Here is a 20753-nt window from a genome sequence, read left to right as displayed (position 1 = left end):
TTATTATTAAATATAATATTAGCTGTGATTTAATGGGAAGATGCTGAGGACTGGAATCATCAAGCATGGGTTCTTTGGTATCTGGAGGATGAATATATGTATGTTTGGCAAGTGCATGTGTGCATATGTATGTATAGGGCAGAGGTTGATGCCAGGTGTCTTCTTCAATTGTTCTCCAGCTTTCAAGACAGGGTCTCTCACTGAAGCTGGATCTCATTAGTTTAGCAAAACTAGTCGACCAATGAGCTCTGCCAGGGATCTTCCTATCTCTGACTCCTACAATCACCTATTGATAGAAAAATAGGTGCATGCTATCAAGCTTGGCTTTTTGTATGCCTCCCCCCCCCACACCCCCTACCGCTGTTGGGATCCAAACCCGGTCTTCATGTTGGCACAGCAAGCACCTTAGCTAATCTTGGGTTCTAGTGCCCACAATCAATTCAGATTGATTTTCATTTAAACTGTCTGAATTGAGAAAGTCTGTTGCCATATCTGACTGTTGTCTAAAATGCAGAATCCTTTTAAGGGTTTTGAGATCATTCTTGAACTACTGTACTCTCAGATACTGTTTGTAACTGAGATCGTGATCTGGGATCATGAAGCAGTGCAACCAGTGAGCAGTGATGTGATCAGGAGCCAGCACAGCCTATATTGTCCTCAGTGACCTGATTACTTTGAGGAAACTCTATTCTTCCTCTCCTTCATCAATCTTCCCTTAACTTACTCTTCCTTTGCTACCCAGTGATCACACGTGTCACATCAAGGCTCTGTGAGGTTTCATCCCGTCAGCAACTTTCTACCATCTGTTTCCAGCTATGTAGATAACCTCCTGTTCTTCCTGTTGATTCTTAGGGTTAACCTTCCCTAAGGTAAGTAAACTCACAACTGAGTGAGCTGGCTCACACCCGAGCAAATTATTCTCGTGCTTCCATAGTAGGCGTTTTATTGAGGGAGCCCATATCCCTGGCCCCCTTTATTATTTTTCTTTAGCATCACTTACTGGTCTACCTCAGCCAGGAGATTCAGCTCTTGGAAAGTGGAGACTTTTCTTATTTATGTTCTATCCCCCTGCATAAACCAAACTGGGAAATTTTATAAATATTCAAAATATTTAAATAAGTCACTAGATGAATGTTCATTATAGGAGTAGAAGCAATAACATGTCAACTCCACACAACTTCTACTGTAACCCTAGTTATGGGCAATGAGGAACTGATCTGATGTTAGCCTACCTTCTATTACAGTACATTGTTCTCCACGGAGTGAGAAAGAAACTAATGGTAACAAACCATTGTTTAAATTCAAGTTATTTTGTTCCCCTTCAGATAATTTAACACTATGTGAGTCATACAGAGAGCTTTCCAAGGGTAATTGGACTGAGATCTATCATGAATTAAAGTCGATACATGTCTGAGTGTCACAAAAAAGAGGGGCAAGCACATGTCAAGAGAAGGATATTAGTGTTTTCTTTTTAGCCCTGAATGGGGGAGAATAGAACAAGACAGCATTTGAAGATAAATAAAACAATAGTGTGATATCCTCAAAATTCACTTGCCAAGAACTGCACTGCTTTAATTAGTGGTAGAAACAGAGACAGAGTAGAAATAAATGTGTGGCACACTCTGCTTGCTGCAAAACTTGGAGCTTTCTGTATTTTAGAGTAGAATTCTGGGAACATCTTGAAGTAATATCTGAAACTACAGACTTACCTCTGAGTAACAGAATATAGCCATCATCGGAGTTGTTAGTGAGTCCATTTTCCAAAGAAGACTCATTGTTAGAGAGAGAATGGCCCCTATTAGACTTGTGGCAATATCACAAGTGCAGAAAACTTGTTTAAATCTTCATGTGTGTGCAAGACCTTTATTTGGACTAAAGAGACCTAGCCCCTTTGTCTTGTCACAGGCTCGGTTCAGTTACCCTGCGGCATCCTGCTTTGTTGTCTTTATGCTACAGTTTTACTTTGTGTTTTGATTCAGCTTAAGTCTACCTTATGTCATATAAAAGTCATACATTTAGCCATCTTAACATTCTCCTTTCTTCCTCTTTTGTATATATTTCTGGTCAAACTTGCTTCTTTGAATTATGTTTCTAATCCATACCAAATGCTTCAGGCGACAGCCTACAGGATGATCCCAATGAACCTAGGCCTTTAAGTGGCCAATGGAATATCAGCCTGTAAAAGGGAATGGACATAGGTGTATCAGAGAAGGATTATGACAGGAGGGGGTCAAAGAGAGAGTGAATTCCAAGGGGATTAATTATCATGGCTTTGAATGGAGGTCATGAGTGTATGAGTAGATTCCTTATATGTAAACGTGGCATCAGACTGCAGCAGGTTCAGTGAAGAGGGAGTGAGAAATGAACCAGTGTAGTCAATGGAGCCCTCAGCTCTAAGTGGAGGGACAGGGGAAGATGAAGGGACTTGTGGCTGTTTATTGAATAGAAGGGCCTTTATGGGCTCAATGAAAGGACAAAATAAGGAGACATATTTTAAAAGCAAAAGGTATCTTTGATAGCACAATACTATGATGTGAGAAATAGTACTTTTAAAACATTTGTTCACTGTTATTTTAACTGTACAAACTTGAGGAGTACAATGTAATAACTCAATACATGTATATCATACACAATGATCAATTTGGTGAAGTCATAAGTTGAGTCAGTTAACTTTCAGGTCAACACTTGCTCTTAGTCTCTTTTACACCTAAACTACACTAAACAGGGTTCACGTCCTTTTCATTCTCCATCTAGTCCTTGTCCTTACTGTTGACTCTGCAACCTCTGTTGAATGAGGAGCACAATGAGGAGACTCTGCATCTTCTGCCACTTCTGTCTCGATGTCCACTGCCCAAGCTCTGCAGAAACACCCTACTTCATGCTTACTTTGTCCCCGGCAGTCCCTTCTTCGTTTCCCTCTACTATTGTTTCCAACTTTGGTCCTTGCACACAGTAAGTATTCACAACAATGTAACTCTTGGTTTATAGGTAAGGAGTACCACAGGTGTATAGCACTAATATAGTATGTTGTAGTGGAGAGTAACAGTCCTTAAAACTTCTAAAGTTCACATCCTAGTCCCTGCACTTATGATCTGTGTGACCTTAGGCAAGTTACTTAGTGCCGAGGACAGTGGGAGTATACGGCAGGCAACAACTAGTGTTTGACAAGCCAGTCCACCAGAAGTGTAACTCCCTGATGGGGAGCCCCACCTGGCAAAGCTGTGGGGTCACCGGCAGCAGGAAGTGGTTGTTTTCTGTCTGTAACTTCCTCAGGTACCACTGCTATGCCCCCCTATAAGAATAGCTGTGGGGTGCTTTCAACAACCCTTTGGTAGTGTGTTTTACATCTCTGGACACACATTTAGCTATGAATTTCTGTTTAAGCTGTATAATTTTGATGAACAGAAATATTACCAGAACAATTTTCTTTTTTTTCTTTCATTTCATTAGCTTTAACTCCTGATGTTATTAGCAACTGTGATATTTAGCATTGATTTCTTTTTTTCCTTCTTTTTTCTTTTTCTTTTTATTTATTTATTTATTTATTTATTTATTTATTTATTTTACAATACTATTCAGTTCTACATAACAGCCACAGACTCCCCCGTACTCTCCCCTCCTGCCCCCTCTCCCTTCCCCCAGCCCACCCCCAACACCCTAATAGTTGTGCCATAAACCCCATCCAAGGACTGAGGAATCTGGATGCAGATATCCATGGCTAGGCCCCTGGTGGAGCTCTGGGAGTCTAGTTAGTGAGAAAGAGGAGGGTTTATATGAGTGAGAATTGTTAAAGCCAAGGTTGGATAAAGCACAGGGACAAATAACCAAATGAATGGGAACACATGAACTATGAACCAAAGGCTGAGGGGCCCCCGACTGGATCAGGCCCTCTGAATAGGTGAGACAGTTGATTGGCTTGATCTGTTTGGGAGACATCTGGGCAGTGGTACCAGGTCCTGGGCTCGTTGCATGAGTTAGCTATTTGAAACCTGGGACTTATGCAGTGACGCTTGGCTCAGTCTGGGAGGAGGGGACTGGACCTGCCTGGACTGAGTCTATCAGGTCAATCCCAGTCCTTGGGGGAGACCTTGATCTGGATCAGAACAATTTTCTTTATTGACACAGGAAAGTAACAGTATTCTCAGTCTCAAAGACAGCCTTTTACACATTTTGCAAAAGACCTTAGAACAAGTCCGAAACGGATTAAGCTGCCCCTACAGAATACACACAAAAAATAATTTCCAGGTGTTGTTTATTGCTAAATCAAGGCCAGGCTGTTTACATCAAGACATAGTCCTTGCAGTAGCTCCCTTTCTGCACATATCCTGAGGTTCAACCAATTGTTTACTGTCTGGGACCTTTCACCAACTTAGAGCTGCGAGCATGGGCCAATATGACATTACTAGCCTAAGAGAAACTATGTGGCTTATCTTGTGTTTTGAGAATGAGTAGGGCTCTGAAAATGTAACGTAATTGTTCAGAGTTTGGCTGAGAGGGAGCAGCAGTGGCAGTGTAGGGAGAGATGGCTATGAAGAGCTATGTGAGAGCTGCTGCCCAGTGTGTGTGTGTGTGTGTGTGTGTGTGTGTGCGTGCATGTGCACACGCGCACTGAATGAGAGATGAAGTAAAAGCATGAGAGAAGTGTGAGGGAGTGAGTGGGTGAAAAAGTGAGTGAGTAAAGAAAGAGTGAGTGAACAATCTATAATCTAGAAGATGTGTGTGAGTGAGTGTGAGAGAGAGCTGTGTGAAAGAGATGCTGCTGTGTAGAGGAGGTGTGCCTAGGAACTGTGTAAAGTGCTGTATGGTGAGAGAGCTGTGTAAATGAGATGTTTAGCTGTGGCTGTGTGGAGATTTGTAACTGTACAGAGGCAAGGGAGATGAAGCTGTATAGAAAAGAGATGTAGAAGAGAAAAATGTATGTGAAAAAAGGTGTTTAGCCATGTAAAAAAGATGTTTGTATGTAAAGATAATTAGCTCTATGCAGCAGTGTATAGATATGTAGCAGTGTGGAGAAAGAGTCAAAGATCATTTTTAAGATGAAGTAAAAGAGAAAGTTAGCTTCAGAAAGCATGTGTGTTTCCTTATTTCACCAGTCATACATAGATTAAAACTTGTTCCTAATTACCCTCAGATAAAAAATTTCCTACGCCTCACTACTCTGAGGCATTCCTTTTATTACCCTGAGCTGATCATGGGAGCTGGTCTCTCACAGTCTGTGTTGACTTAACCTTCCTATTAAAACTGATGATATCAGAGGCTCTTAGCTTACATGTGTATTATAATCATTCAATGAGTTAACATGCTTAGGATAGCAACTGACCTATTTAAGTTTAAGGTTTCATGATTTTTGAACAAAAATATTATGTTTGATATACTGAATTAATTAACTGCTTGCTGCATTTCATGCAATGTATTTACTGGTAAGCTATAGATTCAGAGACTATAAGCATCTAGTGTATAATACGATGAAAACAAGGTCCATTTCATAGTGTAGGATACCTCAGACCATCCAGGTATGTGGTGGTATTATGTTCCCCAAAATATTGTGTACCCTAATAAACTTATCTGGGGTCAGAGAACAGAAAAGCCACTAGATACTTAAGATAGGCAGTGATAACACACACCTTTAATCCTAGCATTCCAGAGGCAGAAATCCATGTGTTCAAGGATACAGCCAAGCATGGTGACTCACGTCTTTAATCTCAGAAAGTGAGCCTTTAATTCCAGGAGTGGTGGTAGAAAGCAGAAAGGTATATAAGGTGTGAGGATCAGAAACTAGAAGCATTTAGCTGGTTAAGCTTTCAGGCTTCTAGCAGCACAATTCAGCTGAGAGCCATTCTGGATGAGGACTCAGAGGCCTCCAGTCTGAGGAAACAAGACCAGCTGAGGATCCAGTGAGGTGAGGTAGCTGTGGCTTATTCTGATTCTCTGATCTTCCAGTTCACCCCAATACCTGACTCAGGTTTGATTTTATTAATAAGAACTTTTAAAATTCATGCTACATAGTTATCTGATACATTCTCAAAAAAAGTGGTTGTTCCAGGGCAAAGCCTCAGTCCAGGCAGGTTCAGTCCCCTCCTCCCAGGCCGAGCCTAGCAACCCTGCATAAGCCCCAGGTTTCAAACAGACAACTCATGCAATGTGCACAGGACCCGGTCCCACTGCCTGGATGCTTCCCAAACAGATCAAGCCAATCATAGTTCATGTGTTTCCATTCATTTGGCTATTTGTCCCTGTGCTTTATCCAACCTTGGTCTAAACAATTCTTGCTCATATAAACCCTCCTCTTTCTCGCTAATTAGACTCCCGGAACTCCACCAGGGGCCTAGCCATGGATCTCTGCATCCAGATCCCTCAGTCATTGGATGGGGTTTCTAGCATGACTATTAGGGTGTTTGGCCATCCCATCACCAGAGTAGGTCAGTTCGGGCTGTCTCTTGACCATTACCAGCAGTCTATTGTGGGGGTATCTTTGTGGATTTCTGTGGGCCTCTCTAGCACTTTGCTTCTTCCTATTCTCATGTGGTCTTCATTTATCATGGTCTCCTATTCCTTGTTCTCCCTCTCTGTTCTTGATCCAGCTGGGATCTCTAGCTCCCCTAAGCTCTCTTTCCCTTGACCCTTGCCCTTCATTACCCTCACTCATGTCCAGGCTGTTCATGTAGATCTCATCCATTTCTCCATCATTGGGTGATCCCTTTGTCTTTCTTGGGGTCACTGAATGACTAGCACCCCCCCACCTCTTCTCCCTTTTCCTTTTATGTCCTAGTGAGATCATGGATTTCTTGTATAGGTAACCACCCAGAAGTTTGCTCTTTAGATTGGCCACACAAGTAAATTGGCCCCACATTCTGATCAACCCCATGTATCTACTAGGCTCTGGAGGATTTTGTTCACATGAGTATGATTTTGTCCTTATAGAATGTCATATAAAGTGGACTCACACAATTTGCTTCTTATATTAAGTAAATAGTTTCTGAGATTGAGCTATACTGGATATGTGACCAATATCTCCTTCCTTTTCATCATGGATAATATTGTTTTGTGGGTAGATGCAACCACAATGTAAGTGATGGGTATGAGGACAGTTGCCAAGTGTTTCACTTTTATGTATAAACTGTTAAGAGCATTTGCATTATGTCTTCTGTGAACTTATGTCCTCTTTGATTTTGAGCAAACACTTAAGAACAGGATTTTTGAGCATTTGGAAAGCATCACTTGTTTAAAAGGTTACCACAGTATTTCCTGGTGAAGCTTTATCATTTTGTATATCTGTTAGTGGAGTGTAAGGCCAAGTTTTTTGTATTATCACCCACAGTTGGTACTATCAGTGATTAAAAGTTTAATAATTCTGGTATATATGTATTGGTATCTATATATAGCTTAAAGTTTTATTTCTCTATTGAATAGTGATGTGTTCTTTTTGTGAACATATTATAAATTCCTATATATACATACATACACACACACACACTGTGTGTGTGTGTGTGTGTATGTGTGTGTTCATTGGTGAAATCTGAAAGTTTTTATGTGTACTTAAATCGGGATTTTTGTTATCCAATTCTTCCTACTGTTATTGTTATTATCAAATTGAAAATACTTTTCGTATGTTCTCAATACACTCCATTGTCAGATACATGTCTTCCAAGTTATAATGCACATTCTGGTCTTATTAGCATTAAAGGAACCCATTCTCTTATTTCAAATTCCTTTTCGTGATTTCCATTTCTTACAGGAATTTTGCCTGAAATAAAAATTTGACTGTTCAATGTTTTGTGGGCACAACCTACTTTGTGCCTACTTTGTCCCCTAAAGCCCCCTTTTTTGATGTGGAGAAGGGTTTCTGTTACTGGAATTTCTGTTATTATGAGCACTGAAGTTCTAAACACAGTGATGTAGTGGCCAGGTTGTGTAAGCGAGCACCATCTCCTTTGCCCGTCTTGTCGTTTGCCCTGACATGCTTCTCCTGTACTGAGGCAGGAGACAAATCAACTCAGTGTTGGCCAAGGCTTCTAGCTGAGCTTTCTGAATTGACTCTTCCCTGACTCCCATGCTCTTCTCTGTCGTTTCATATTCAATTATCACTCTCTTCCTCTTACTAGACTTCTATTGTCCAATCACAACAGCCCGATGGACAGCAAATCTTTCTAAGTCTTCCCTGAGCTCCTTCTCTAGCGTCTTCAATATTATGATCCCGGTTACTCCTTTTGTATCAACATCTCTGGGCTGTCTTTAGTTATTTATAGTTATGTTGCTTTTAATCCAAATGCAACATTCAAATGTGCCTTTTCTTTTTCCCCAAATGGTAAGAATGTTACCTCTCTTTTGTGTCTGGTTAATTGTTACCAAACTCTACAGTCTTAATTAGACTTATTTGATCTTTTATGTCAGTCTGAACTCATCTTTTTAACCTCTATCTTTTTTCCTACAGCTACATTTTTATCAACTCCTAGTTTATGGTAAATGCTCAAATATAACAATAAACTAAAAATTATGACCTTCAGTTTTCTGTTTTCTTGGGGTATGTGTTTCTTCAAAGAACTGCTTCTTCACCTTCTCTTGATTCTCAGGTGTGGGTCCAGCACATGTGAGGCTGCAAAAGCCAAAGATGGCGCTGAGAGGAAGTGAGCCGGGCGGGGACCTAACTTGCTTACCAAAAGTTATGATTGGCTCTTGGGATCAGGAGAGATGGCACAGGTGCATGGCCTCCTCGTGATCATCATGCTGAGCTATGCCCCTAGAGGCTTGTGGTTTGGTGCTTTATAAAGGGTGTGCTGATGTTTAGTAAATGAGTTCCTGCTTGACATGGCTCCCCACTGCGACTGATTGTCTCTAGGTACTGGGAGGCTGGGTGATGGGCTGGTGGCACACTACCCCTCCTCAGTCAAGGTCTGCTGTGGCGGTGGGCCTAATTCTTCGGTGGGGTCAGGGAACCCCACACTCATGCATTCTAACTACCTGTGGTCCAGATCCCTGACTAGACTGAAGACTGCTTGAGGGAATGAATCCAGCGTTTTTCTTTGCAACTCCACAGTTTCTGTCATTGAGTGCACTAGATTATTGTGTTGTGAACATGAAATGCGTCCAACAGACTCTTGTTTCGGATGTTTGTTCTCCTGGTGTGTAGTGTTGTTTGAGAGAAAAACAAGGCCTCTGAATCATTGTGAGGTGGGGTCTATCTGGGGTAAACAAGTCATGAGTGTCAGACCCTCGAAGATTATACCTAGACCCCGATTGATCATTCTGATTCCTAATCAGCTATCATGGCAGCAGCTTCCACTATATGCTTCCTTTGAGAAGCTTGGCCAATTCCTTTCTGCTCTGCTGACCTTAACCAATCTAAAACCACAATTCAAAGTAAGCCTTCCTTCCTTTAAGTTGTTTCCTCCAGGCATTTTATCACAATAATGTATAGATGTTCAGGGATGTTGTTGGGAGTGGATTAAAGAAAAATGACCACTGCCTATTTTTTAAGTAATTACAGCACTTTCCTCCCTCCAAACACTCTCATATACCCTTCAGTGCTCTCTTTCAAATTCACGGTATCTTTTTTTTTTGCTAATAGTTATTGCGTGTATATACATATATATTCCTAAATATAAACTGTTCAGTCCACAGATTGCGTCTTCTAGTAATGTCAGAGTCTACAGCTACAAAGTCTCATCAACATGACTGCCCAAATGTCAGCTGAACAAGGATGATAGCAATGAACACACCAAACCTGACAGAAAAACTGCCTAGTCATATTCTATTACTCTGACTCATTTGCTCCTTGGAGTCTTTACCACTTAATTAGATGCAAAGGTTTTGATGTCTAAGATTACAGTAATTTCTTAAACAGCACCTCCGGTGTCATATTGGAAAATGGCTTCTTTCTCCAAACTGCTTTGTACAGACTTGCAGTATAGCTGTACAAAACGGACCTACCCAGGCTTTCCCAACCCTCCAGGCACAAATGTCTTCTTTCACACACGCTCTTTTCCACTGTGTCTCTAGATGTCTACATAGACTTCTGCAGAAATGCCTTCCCTCTTCTACCCTACAATTGAAATCTCCATACATTTCAGAGACGTGTTTTACCTGTTGCAGCCTGCTACAAATCTGAGGAAATACCTTCCTAAATCTTGGTAATGGGTATAGTGCTTTGGGATTATAAAAACTTACATTAAATGATGATTTCTGGCTTTTTATAGGTCTAATGGTTATAGATGAATTACCTAACCACCTTAAATATCTGCAGTTATAAATGGGGGTTAATAAGACTGCATTTTTTTTCCACAAGTAGGAATAGTAATAGGTTATTAAATCAGTGAAGGCTCACAAAGTGCTTTGCATACCACCTGGCCTGTGGTGAACACAAAATGTTCAAAAAATGCTAGCCATTGTTGTTATAATGATAGCAATTGATTGAAAACAATAATTTTAAAAATCTTTGGCTATTTGCCCTGTGCTGACTTCTCCTTTCTCTAAAGTTTTGCTGTACTGAAAGTCAGTTCTACTTGATGTGGCCCTCATTGTTTTTTTACTACTACATATGTGCAGATTTTACCTCCTCAGTTCAATTATGTGCTCCTAGAGCACTCCTAACACAAAGCCAACTGCATAGTAGGGATGCTGTGTGAACTTGCTGATTGGTTGATGACTTTTACCTCTAGACTGCTGAAATGAAACTTAATAATGTCACCAAGAGAAACAATTCAGATCAGGCATGGACATTTTCTCAAGCTCCTGAAATCTAATTAAAGGAACAAGGTTTGTACTGTGGCACCAGATGCAAGGCAAGAGGAGAACAATTAATATTCTTGTTAGAATCAGGATGGAAGTCATTCCTTATGTCAGATATTCTCAGCCTGAACTCCAGAACATCAGATAAGCTGTTTTGTCTATAAATACAATCTCTGTTATATGTTTTCAAACATTCATTTATCTACAGACTGGAGTTGCCTTTTCCAAAGCAACAAATGTGCTTGTTGTCAGCATCTGTGGTATGAAACTCTTTCATCATCCTGACCATGACAATTAAGAACATGGCAAACAGAACAGAGGACAATCATAAATGCCAGAAAATAATGAAGAAAAGCTGAACAAAACCCACCTCATTCATCTATTCCTAAACCTAATGACAAAAGACTTCAGTGTGTACATTTTGGTATATGTAATCCAACACATACTAAACTTGGCTTTAAGGAAATGTATGTGTTAGAAAAGCAATTCTAGTAGAAGGAATCGAAACAATAAGAAAATAGAAAGAAGGCAGATATCTAAAAGGACTAGTATGAGCCTTTTACTCTCTTCAAATAACTGTGTGTTTTAGTTTTCCTGTCTCAATAACTTCTACTATAACTTCTCCTGTCTCTTGCTATGTTACCTTTACTTCATACACATCTTCAAAAACTCATTCAAGTTTTCCTTTTCACATTTAAAATTTGTTGTGACATCTCCAAATCCTGTGTTCTATTAGCGAGGGTTATCCAGAGAGGATGAACCTATAGACATGTAGGATAGAGATGTATAAAAAGAAATTCACATTGACTTAACTACTTGTGGAAACAAATTCAGAACCCCGTGGTTTGCCATCTCAAGCTGAAGAACCAGAAAAGCTAATGGTACAATTCAGTCTGCATCTGCAAGCCTGAGAACTAGAAAGCCATTAATACAAATCTCAGAAAATGCTTTAAAATGAATTATAATTAAGTAATATTATATAAAATGAATAAATCCTGTATGATGTGGTCAAGGAATAGAAGAAAGACAGCATAGGTATATACTTAGTGTATGTATTATACCCTCAGACATTAACAAAATAAGGAGAAAATATGAGTGTTATATATTCTCACTTCTCAAGTAGTTAGCTGGTCATGGTTTCATTTATAACTGCTTATTTTCCATTCTCGCCTTCATCAAGAGACTTAGGCAGTCTTAGTTCTTTGCTTAGCAGGGTGAGCAAGTCCTTCCTTCCTGGGGATGCTGGGACATTTATACTCCAGCCATGATTCAGTTCTGTACTTTCCCATTTATTCATTGTAGAGTTTGTCAGGACTGAGAGACCCCAAGAAATGTCTTCTGATTTAGACATTGCTCTTTCTTGTCCCATTGTTGAGAATTTCTGTGTTCTCTTAGTAGTTCAGATCAATCACTACAGCCCACATGGTAATTCTCTTCTTCGGTTGTTGACTCAGAAGCATGAGAAACACACAATGGCTGAACATCAGTTTTCACTTCTAGTTAAAAGGAAATTGTCACATCTACTTTTGGAAGTGTTCCTATCTCTGGAATTAAGATGTGTAATCATCAAAGCTTAAGGCTGCCAAGCCAAGAAACCAAAGATTTAAAAGTAGACAATTGGATTAACCAGTTTGATGAGTGGTGCCACTCTTATTTCTACCCATGAATTCAGAGAAAGAGAGATTAATATTAAATACTGGTTTAGAATAAATACAGACTTCTGGAGAACCTTTGCTACCCATGCAAGATATTCACACCCAGTTGGCACTATACCTGTCTTCAAAGGACCATTCTACATGGTTAGCTAGCTGCCTCCAAATGGTGTGGAACATGATAAGACTAATGAATTCCATCAACCTGGGGCCACTGTTAAATACTTCTTTGATTGTTCACTGAGTCCCTTAATATGTATTTATTTTTACTTCATGTGTTTGTTTTGTCTTCATGTATATATATATATATATACATGCACATGGTATACATACATACATGCATACACACACACACACACACACACACACACACACACACACACACACACACACACATTTTTATTTAGTTTGGTTCTTGTGGAGGCCAGAAGAGGGCACTGGATGCCTTGGGACTACAGTAACAGACAATTGTGAGATTGCCATGTGGGTGCTGGAAATTGAACCTAGGTCCTCTGTAAGTGTTCATAATCACTGAGACATGTCTTTAGGTGCCATTAGTGAGTCCTTTGATCATAATGAAAGCTTACTAGAAAGCCATAGAAGCAAACAAGGCATTTTGTAAATCCTGTGGGTGGTAGTCTGCTAGAAATTAGGTAGAAAAAAGACCTCATAGAAATCGCCAGTGAAAGTCATTATCATTTTCTGGTCTGCTGTATGACTTCCTCTCTCACAACTTACCAGAATCCAAGGTGAATTCAGCAGCTGAGAAGAGAGCTCAATGGAGGTCTTGTTTGATGCAACCCCTTGATTCCTTCACTTCACTTACTTCGAGACTTTTCCTCTTGGCTTCTTTTATCAAACCCTAAAAAAATACCCATCCATTTCAAATTAAAAATTAGTAATGCCCACTCAGTGATGTGGTTTTTGTAGTGTATATTTGACTGGAGTTTATCAAAAAGGAAAGAATCTTGATTACCCAGGGCATGCTTTATGTATAATCCCGAAGTGAACAAATTTCTCTTCTTACTCTCTTCCGTATACGTATATAGCCCTCTCTCGTATCCCATGTATCAAATCCTAAATCTGGCTCTTGTTACTCAGGGCTACTTTTCAAAGTATCCAAGCTTGTAGTTCTCTGCTCTCCAGCCTCCACCCATATCCCCATCCCATCTCTCATCTGTTGATATATTCTTTCTGCACAGATTCACTGAGTACATGCTACATGCCAGTTACCACGCTCTGACTAGATGCATAAGATACAAAAGTCAACTAGATGAGCATGTTCTCTTCCTAAAAGAATTACATCTGACATGGGAACCATAGAGAGGAAGGAATAAAACATTTCCAAACTGTAATAACACTCTGACAAAACAAAGGAGGAAGTGAGAAGGAAAATAACAGAGAGGAAGACACTTTACTGCAGACTTTTTTGAAACCCAAATGATGGAAAGGAACCAATCATGAAAATTAAGGATAACAGCTTCTAAGCTAATTGTTAATTTTAATAAATAATTTTTTTTTGAGATAGGGTCTTACCATGTAGCCCTGACTATCTTGGAACTCACTGTATAGACCAGGCTGGCCTCAAACTCACAGAAATTCACCTGCCTCTGCCTCCTGAGTAGTGCGATTAAAGGTGTGTGCCACTACACCCAGCTAATTTTAATGAATAATTTTATTTTAAAAACATTTGATATCCACTGACTCTGGAGTCATAAAAGGGCTTTATTGGTTTGAAAGTTCAGATCACCTATTTGATGCTATTTTTTCAAAATATGAATAATAATATCTAGTCTAGGGACTTGAAATCAGCATTAAATGAGACAGTGCATAGTACATTTAAACACTGGGTACCCATTATCTTATCTAGCTGTAACTGCATAGTAATGACCCTTCTAGACACATACTGACTTAAACAATATATTCCTATATGTATGCAGATCAGCTGAAGGGGCCTTCTCAATTGTCCTAAAGATAGATCTCTCACAGGGTCCTATCTCTTTATTTTGTTCTCTTCCCTTTTCAGGCCTGGGGATTGAATCTACGACTCTACACATGCCAGGTGAGTGCTTTATCACTGAGTCTCCATCTCTTTAATTCTCTACCACAACTCAATAGTGTCAAATTTGGGTCCAGTTCTTTAACAGGCAGATCCTTGGGAATCTTTACATCTAAAACATATCAGGTAGCCATGGCAGAAATCATGAAGTTACACTTTGATTTTATTAACTTTTCCCTGACCAACAGGACAAATCCTTGAGCTCAAAATCAAAGGGCAAAAATTATACTCAGGCAGACATATGTCCTAAGAAAGCCACACACTAAACCCAGCATATAAATATTTTTGAATAATTTAACCTACCACAATTGACATAATTGATAGTAACCAATAACCTAGCATGTTACTCCAGAATACTTACTTTTCATGTGACTATAATTAATATATAGACATGAATGAATAAGTGAATGAATGAATGAATGTTACTGCATAGTAACAAGTAGATTTTTATTGGTAACTGACTGACCACACTCCAGATCTATTTGTTTTGTGCACTTGCCAATTAGCACTTTATTGGGATTCTATGAGAAGGTCACACTTTTTATTTTTCTTCTAAAATCATTATTACAGACTCACTGAGGGGGAAAAATCATTATGCTGATTGATCTTAATGTAAGACTTGCCATTCTTCAGAATGGCAGGACAGAACCCCACGAGCAGAGCACTGGACTAAGGGTGGATATCACTGTCTTTATGAGACACAGTGCATAATGACCAGAACACTTATGCATCCTCCCTACTCACCACAGCTCCAGCTAACTACTCAGACTCATTTTACAGAAGACAAAGTGACCAAGTTAAAAACAAACAAACAAAAGAACAAACAACAACAAAAGGAGAATCACATGCAAAGGCAATAACCAGTAGGTGCACTGAGACAGCCTTCCGCTCTACACGGGGTGTGAGGATACTAAAATACATTACGACCCAATTCCTGAGGAAATCAATCCAGCCAAATTACTTTATATTGGTGCCATGTTGGCTCAGGGAGAAAGGCATCCTGCATGCCAAATCCAGCATGAGAACAGAATTCTGTGGCTCTTTGCACAGGCTCACCAGTTTCAGAATCTCAGAGTGAACTAAAGGGTTGTTTTGAGACCAAATAATCACCCTCCCATACTGCGCTTGCCTTTATAAAAGAGCAAGTAGGACTTAAAGTGAATGCAATTGCCCAGGATCGTATTTGAGTTTTCATTTATTGGCCTTTGAGGATTTGTTTATCCCAGGAATGGAAATTAGCTTGGTTTTCTAAGGTACTAAGTTGGAATCGCTTTCTATTTAGTTTCAGTCAAAATGCTGTTAATTCTCATTATTCTGCAAGCATAGAGTGAAGGAAGAAAAATGAGCGCCATGCTGCTTAAACCCTAATTATGCTCAGGGAAACAACTTGCCTACTTAAAAACTGCCTTTTGCCTCAGCTCCCTCAAAGCCTCTTTTCCCCTAACCCTGTCCCAGAGGTGTTTTAAAAGCACAAAGTGACAGTTCTTTTATACTGAGAGGCAAAGGCAAAACCAAAAATGACGTCATTGGAAGATGTGGGGCTTTAGGAGCTAGATTTTATGAAGACTAAATTTTAGTTTCAGTTTTTATCCATTGCCAAATTTTTTTACCCTTCCACATTATAAAATACTGGAAACTACACCTAATTAGCATATTTCACAAGTACAGTTATTGTATGGATGTAGGGATGGATGGAGTTGGAGAGTGGACCCAGAGAGGAAGCTATAGAAATGGTCCATCAGTGAAATAGGGGGTGGTTGCTCACAGCAATTTGACTTTTCTTCCCAGTGTACTCACTATGCAGACCCTCTATAAGAATTCTGGGAAATTTCGCAAAGCCTAGTGGGATATAGATACGTACTAGAAAGACTCTGGGAAAGGAACCACTGTGTTTGTTCTGATATTGAGAATATGTCATGGGGTGAAAGGAAGACTTAGAGAGAAAACCTCCTGTAGCAAAGGCAGCTGGGAAGAACAAGGTTCAATACTCTGTTGCTCTGTTGTGGATGGAGAGCTTGTGCCCACAACAAGTATCTCAACAATCACTCCTCAGGCTTGTTGGGAAGGTGAAATGAAACAGGGTGGAGAAAGCAATGACTTGAAACCTGTCACCAACAGCTCTACCAGCTCATCCTGACAGTACTGTATTTAAACTATGTCGAGAGTCTGACCACATCTCACTGCTTTCACAGCCTTCCTTCATGCTGTGCCCTGCCACCTTCCACTTAGTCAGATATCTGAAGTCACTTGGTAAAAATTTTTCTGCTCCCATCCTGGCCACTACTGATCTCCATTCAGAATGTTTTCTCCCTTTTATTGACAATAGATCATTTTTTTCTCACATAATAAATCCTGATTATGGTTTCCTCTTATTCTGCTCCTCTTAGTTCCTTCCCACCTCCTCTCCCATCGAGACCCACCTCCTTTTTGTATGTCATTAGAAAACAGGTTTCTATGGCATAATAATAATGTAAAATAAATAATATAATAAGATAAATAAAAAATTAACATGTAAGAATTTGGGGAAACAAACAGAAGAAAAGGAGCCCAAAAGAAAGCACAAGAAATAGAGAATCTATTGTTTGAACCCTCAAGAACCCAATAAAAACTCTGAACAGGAAGCCATAATATGCACACAAAGACCTGTATGGTTAAAAGAGAGAGAGAGAGAATAAAAGATTTATAAATAAAAATAAGTTTAAATTTAGCCGGGTGGTGGTGGTGGCGGCGGCGGCGGTGGCGGCGGCGGCGGCGGCGGCGGCGCACGCCTTTAATCCCAGCACTCGGGAGGCAGAGGCAGGCGGATCTATGTGAGTTCGAGGCCAGCCTGGGCTACCAAGTGAGTTCCAGGAAGAGGGCAAAGCTACACAGAGAAACCCTGTCTCAAAAAACCAAAAAAAAAAAAAAAAAAAAAAGTTTAAATTTAAATAATAAGAGTAAAAAAAAAAAAAAAAAAAAAAAAAAGGAAAGCCCTGACACATTATGAGGCAAGGAATCTCCAAAGACGACATTGAGTTTGTTTTCTGTTGGCCATCTACTGTACAGCATGCATCCTACCCTTAAGAGTAGTTTTTTTTTTTTCCCAGTGAGACTCTGTTGGAGGTAACTAAATTTTCTTTTGCAAGAGCTTATCAATGAAGATTGCTTCTGGGTTAGGGATGGGGGCATGTGTTCGCTTTTCCTTTCAGCTCTAAGAGTCTATCTGGTGCAGACCCTTGCAGGCCCGGCACATTCTGTCTCAGTCTTTGTGAGTACATGTGTGTGGCAATCATGTTGATTTATAGGACTTTAATTCCTTGATGTGGTTCATCCCCTCTGGCTCTTACACTTTTTCTGCCTCCTCTTCTTGGGGGTCCAGAGGGGTCCTTGAGGGGAGGGATTTGATGGAGACATCATATCTAGGGCTGAGTTTTCAAAGGTCTCTCACTTTCTACATAATATCTGGCTGTGGGTCTCTGTATTTGTTCCCATTTGCTGCAGGAATAAGCTTCTCTGATGGTGGCTAAGCAAGGCACTAATTGATCAGTATAGAAAAACATCATTAGGAGTCATTTTATTGCTACCGGTTTTTTTTGTTTTGTTTTGTTTTTTGTTTTTTGTTTTTTGGGGGGTGGGGGGACAGTGATTTTACCCTAGGTAACTGGGCTATGTATTCTCAGCCTCTTAGTCAGTAAGCAGTTTCAGGAATGGGTTTCATCTGGTGGAGTAGGCCTTAAGTCAAATAAAATATTTGTTGGTTACACCCGCAAGCTTTGTGTTACTGTTGTGCTACTGTTGCACTAGCATTTCTTGCAGACAGGACACCATTGTAGATCAAAGGGTTTGTGGTTAGCTGGATGTTCATGTTTCTCTTTTTGTAGCATGCAGAGTATCTTCCTGTACCAAAGATGTACCAAAGGCTCTATGTAGGGACCAGCTCAACTTCTCCCTGTTCAGTGAGTTGTGTAGGTTTGTCTTCAGCAATGGGGCCTTGCTGTCAGACTGTGGAGAGCAACCTATAGGCCTGGCAACAGCTGGAGTTGTTTGGGGGTTCGTATGAGACTCCTTTGGCCAACAACTCCATTAGATGTAACCCAATCCCAGTACTAGAAGCTTCCTTTGGTGACAAGAGATAGCCATTTGGGGCTCTGTCTCCTTCATAATTTGGCTATTCATTAATATTGCTTCCATATATATATGGAGGCTTCTACTGTATTAGGTTTTCATACTTTCCACACTACTCCTCAAATGGCTCTTAAGGTATCTCTCCCCATATCACCTCCCATACTCTACTTGATCTTCTTGCTCCATCCACTCTACCCCATTCATTCACATCTGTCAATTCTATTTCTCTTTCCTAAGGAGACCTGTCTGTCCCTGCTCAGTCTCTTACTCTATATATATCTTCTATGGCTCCACAGATTATAGCTTGGTTATCATTGACTTAACAACTAATCTCCCCATATATTGAGAAAATTATCCATTTATTTTAGAATTTCCAACTTTCTGGGGTATAGGTTTTTTTTAAGTATGTCAAGGTGTTGTTTCAATTTTCATGTATCTGTCAAGACTCGTTTTGTATCTGAGTATGTGTTCAATTTTGGAGAATGTTCCATGAGCTGCTAAGAAGATATTTTCTTTTGTGTTTGTGTTTGACCTGTCTATTCATGAAAGTTGGGTATTAATGTCTCCCACTATGAGGGTTAATATGTGATATAAGCTGCAGTAGCATTTCTTTTAGGAACCTAGTGTTTGCTGCATAGATGTTAAGATTTGCCATGTCCTCTTGGTGGATTTTTCCTTTATATATGTAGTGTCCTTCCGTTTCTATTCTGATTAGTTTGAAGTTTATTTTTGTCAGATATTAAAATGGCTACCCTAGCTTGCTTCTTAGATCAATTTGCTTGGAATAACTTTTCTCATTCTTTTACCCTAAGATGATGTCTATTCTTGATGTTAAGGTGTATTTCTTATAGGCAGCAGAAGGATAGATCTTGTATTCACATCCATTTTATTAGTCTGTGCCTTTTTATTGGGGAATTAAGACCACTGATATTGAGAGATATCAATAAGCAGTGTTTGCTGATTCCTGATGCTTTGTTATTGTTTTAGTAGTGGTGGTGGTGATGTGCCTGCAAGTGTATATGTGTATTTCTCCTTTTTTGACTTGCTCACCTGGGACTATCTATTCCTTGTGTTTTCTTGGGTGTGGTTAACTTCATTATGTTAGCATTTTCTGTGGAGATATATTGATAGCTAGATATTGCTTAAATTTAGTTGTATTATGAAATACCTTATTTTTTCTATCTATTATCACTGGAAGTTTTTCTGGGTAGTGTAGTCTGAGTTGGCAATTATGGTCTCTTAGAGTCTGTAGAACATCTGTCCAGGCCCTTTTAGCCTTTAAATTTTCCATTGAGAAATTGGTATTGTTCTAATAGTTGTGCCTTTATATATTACTTGGCATTTTTTTCTTGCAGCTTTTAATATACTTTATTTGTTCTGAATGTTTAAGGTTTTGATTATTATATACAGATGGGAATTTCTTTTCTGCTCCAGTCTATTTGTTGTTCTGTATGCGTCTTGTACCTTGATAGGCATCTCCTTTAGGTTAGGGAAATTTTCTTCTATGATTTTGTTGAAAAATATTTTCTGTGCCTTTGACCTGTATTTCTTCTTTTTCCTCTATTCCTATTATTCTTATATTTGGTCTTTTCATAGTGTCCAAGATTTCCTGAATGTTTTGTGCCAGGATGTTTTAGATTTGACATTTTCTTTGACCAAGGCATCCATTTCTTCTTGTGTCTTCAGTGCCTGAGATTCTCTCTTCCATCTCTTATATTCTTTGGTAAGATTGGTCTCTGAGGTTGGTGTTCCGTTCTTAGATGTTTTATTTCCAGTTTTGGGTTTTCCTTATTTTGGGTTTTCTTTAATGGTTCTATTTCTACTTTCTGGTCTTGAAGTGTTTTATTCCTTTGCATCCACTGCTTGTGTTTCCATAGGTTTCTTTAAAAGGTTGACTCACTTCTTCTTTAAGGACTTCTATCATATTCATAAAAACTATTTTAAGGACTTTGCCTTGAGCTTCATCTATGTTACAGCACCCAGGGCCTGCTGTGGTAGATTTTTTGGGCTCCAGTGGAGCCATGTTGTTCTGGCTGTTATTGGTTGTGTTTTTAAAAAGTACCCTTCACATCATGTTGATGCACTCTTAAACTCATTATTTTCCTATTTCCCCAGTAAGAAAAGCTGAAATATTTAAGTTGGCTCATAGATCCTGTGAGTTTTATTCGTACATCAAGCTCTGCTTCTCTTGCCCCATCTTCTGTTGCTTTTCA

At 39.5% G+C, this 20753-nt stretch overlaps 1 long non-coding RNA gene across 1 annotated transcript in view; it reads left to right on the top strand.

The window, feature by feature from the left end:
* Nucleotides 1–20753, top strand: part of LOC119087572 — a 49988-nt gene that overhangs the window by 19746 nt on the left and 9489 nt on the right. The window contains exon 2 of the long non-coding RNA XR_005091030.1: nt 14404–14439. This is a non-coding gene — a long non-coding RNA (uncharacterized LOC119087572). The remainder of the gene's footprint in view (nt 1–14403; nt 14440–20753) is intronic.

The sequence above is a fragment of the Peromyscus leucopus genome, chromosome 3, assembly GCF_004664715.2.
Source record: "Peromyscus leucopus breed LL Stock chromosome 3, UCI_PerLeu_2.1, whole genome shotgun sequence".
Classification (NCBI taxonomy): domain Eukaryota; kingdom Metazoa; phylum Chordata; class Mammalia; order Rodentia; family Cricetidae; genus Peromyscus; species Peromyscus leucopus.
The sequence above is the reverse complement of the archived record's forward strand: the minus strand, read 5'-3'. Positions and strand labels throughout refer to the sequence as shown.